At 37.1% G+C, this 3,250-nt stretch overlaps 1 non-coding gene across 1 annotated transcript; it reads left to right on the top strand.

Moving 5' to 3' along the window:
* The first annotated feature begins 241 nt into the window (after nucleotides 1–241).
* On the top strand, nucleotides 242–350 carry LOC141615915 (small nucleolar RNA R71). The gene has a single exon (XR_012530301.1). It is a non-coding gene; the product is annotated as a small nucleolar RNA R71 (small nucleolar RNA).
* The last annotated feature ends 2,900 nt before the right edge of the window (nucleotides 351–3,250 follow it).

The following is a 3,250-nucleotide window of genomic DNA, read 5'->3' as shown; positions in this document are numbered from 1 at the left end:
GAGACGGGTAGAAATGGAAGTTATAAGTGTCACAACAGCAGTCATGTCTTCACTTTGCTTTCGTGACTTACCACGTGAACTTCCAAACTCAGCTTTATGGACTGCCATCTCCTCAATGGTGTTCCAACCTTTACTTTGACCGGTATTATTTTGAAACCTGCCATTAGCAGCTGCATCCAAGATGACCTTGTAATCATCATATAAAGCATTGTAAAATAGATTGCAAAGATACCATTGCTGGAAACCATGATGAGGGACAACTCTGACCAAACTTTTGAAACGTCCCCATGCTTCACAAAAATCTTCGTCGGCTCCTTGCTGAAAACTCGTGATTTTACCCTTCAAGGCATCAGTCTTTGAAAGCGGGAAGTACTTCTTGTACAAGGCTAGTGCTAAAGATGTCCAAACAAAGGACTCAAATTGCTACTCTATCGAGGTAGCGATACCAATCTCGCGCCGAATCCTTCAAGGAGTATAAGAACATAAACCCCTTTACTTCATCTTGAGTTACCCCCTCCCGTATAGGTATTGAACAGCAATAGTCCGTGAAAATTTCCATATGTTTCAAGGGGTCTTCATCTGGCAGACCCGCGAACTGGTTTCGTTCCACTAAATCAATATAAGAGGAACGAAACTCGAATTTACCGGTAGTAGGGGTAGGTAACTGGCGCCCCTTTGGAAGGTGGTGCTCCTTTGGCTGAAAATTATCATATATCGTAGCCATAATTTCCAAAGTGAGAGTACTCAAGTCTTCCTCTCAAAAACCTGTCTTCTAACTGTGCAAAAGCAAAACTAGAAGCAAAGGTAAGCAACGGCCTCAAGGAACAAAAGTTCCTTGAGACAAGAAAAATAAACTAAAATAAAGCAAACAGAATTACACCGTCTCCCGACTAACGGCGCCAAAATTTGATACCGTCGTTTAGTACCAAAGTTAAATTTATAATTCCAAACTAAAACTATAGCTAGTGATAGTAAGGGTCGAACCACGAGAGACAAGGTTGATTTTGTTTGCTATTATTCATCTATAAAAGTAACGATTAATTGGGGTTTCAAAATGGTTGACTAACAGGCTAATTGCAAAAATGAATATTCTTAACAAGATAAAAAGAGGATCGGGAACTTCGGTTCACCATGGCAAATAACAGGTCAGTCAAGCAGCAGAGGTCTCATAATACGATCTCCGGGAAAAAAAGGCTAGTCTTTCGATCAAAGCTCAAATAACCTCACGGTCTAATAATTCCCTAGAATTTATCAAAGCTTTCACTCAAGAGAAATTCTAAATCTAGCGATAAATCAAATTACCAATCTTTCAATCTAGCAAAGAAATCTATCAAAATATAACAAGACCAATACGGAAGAACTCATGCTACACAACAATCCTAATTTAATACCATGGCTCACCTTATTCCCAATCAAAGGAATTACCTACGCATAATCATAACTACACTAATTGCGAAATTAATAATAAAGAACAACTTTGACATAATGGAATCTAACTAACACAAAGGGGAAGAAATCAATTGCTGAAATTAATTGATGAAACAAGAATCAAAATAACAAGTGAAAATAAGAAAAGGAAGAATTGCATAAAAAGCTTACTAATTGAATATCAAGAACCAAGCATTCGAATCAAAGGTTTCCGTCTCAAGCTAGATCTGAAAACTAAGTTTTTCCAGAATGAAAAGCATAACCTAAAAGTTGCTGCGTTCTACTGATAAAAAGATACTGAAAGTTAATTACAAGTTGGGCTTTTAAAAGTCTAACACGGAGAAATAAATATCAGCTCGAAATCAGGTCGATCGACTGGTCAGCACGGTCGATCGACTAATTACTCTCAACGTAGCTTCGTCCTGAGCTCCAGTGGTCGATCGATCAAAGGCTTAGTCGATCGATCAAAATGCTTGTGCAAAGATGGCTCCTTGTTGCTTCCAATCAACTCTTCACTCCTCGCACGCATCCCAAGGTGAGTGAATGAACTCTCCTTCCTCTTGGCTTCCTTGAACTTGCTTCCGGAGGACGAATTTGGCTTGATTTAGCCTACTTCCACGCATTCCTACAATAAATCATAGAAAATGCAAAGTAAACCGTTTCGGGAGAAATAGCAGCCTTAAGCTACCAATTATGCATGGAAATACGTGCCAAAACCGCAGATAAAGTGTATAGAATATGCACGTATCAAACAATTAGATCATGTAAATGTTACAACATTGAACACCCTTAGAAAGCTTGACCTTATTGATGACATTCCTAACATTAAAATTCAATTTTAAAGAGATGTATGATGATTGTGCTAGAGTAAAACAAGTAAGATGCTCCTTAAATCCAAAAATTATTTTTCTAGTACTTCTAAAACCTCTAAAACTCTTTTGTATAGACTTGTGTGGAGCAATGTATATTAAAAGTAGAGGTAGAAGTCGGTTCTTGTGCATGTGTGTTGATGAAATTTTATGATATGTTTGGCTACTTACTTGATCTTTAAAGATGGAGCATTTGATGAATTTCTTATTTGGTTGAAAAGTGTGTAAAATAAATTTGATTTCTTTTTACCCGACCATGGAACGAAATTTAAGAATTCATCATTTGAAACCCATTGTGATGAACATGGTGTTAGTCATAACTTTTCCAACGTAAAACACCTCAACAAAATGAGTTTGTTAAACGTATGAACCGTATCTTGAGAATATGGTTAGGACCATGCTTCTAAGTAGTAAGTTGTCAAAGAAGTTATTTTTTAGCCATCAACACTTTTATGCTTAATTTATAACCATGTTATGATACGTAAAATTCTTAATAAAACTCCCTATGATTTGTTGAAAAGAAGAAATCCCAATATTCCCTCTTAAGATGTTTTGGCTGCAAATACTTTGTTCAAAAATTGGGAAAGACAACTTGGATAAGTTTGATGTTCATAGTGACGAGGTCGTCTTTATTGGATATTCGGATCATAACATGGCCTATAAAGTGCACAATAAAAGAACCATTAAAATGGAAGAAAATATTCATTTCATATTTGATGAATCTAGTCCTTTTTGTGTCTAATGAACAGGTTGAAGAAGATTAGGATGTTGATTTCGAGATTGGGATGATTTGTTAAGATATGGATCAAGTGGTGGAAGAGGTCATGCAACGATTGGAGCTACTCATTGCTGAGGATGATATCCAAAATTCAGGGGGAACTAATCGTCCTCCAACACAAGAAGATGCTAGCTCATCCAGGGGGAATGTGGATGGTGAAGAACAGCCCAACCAA

Source organism: Silene latifolia, chromosome 11 (assembly GCF_048544455.1).
Source record: "Silene latifolia isolate original U9 population chromosome 11, ASM4854445v1, whole genome shotgun sequence".
NCBI lineage: Eukaryota > Viridiplantae > Streptophyta > Magnoliopsida > Caryophyllales > Caryophyllaceae > Silene > Silene latifolia.
This window is presented reverse-complemented; position numbering and strand designations above follow the sequence as displayed.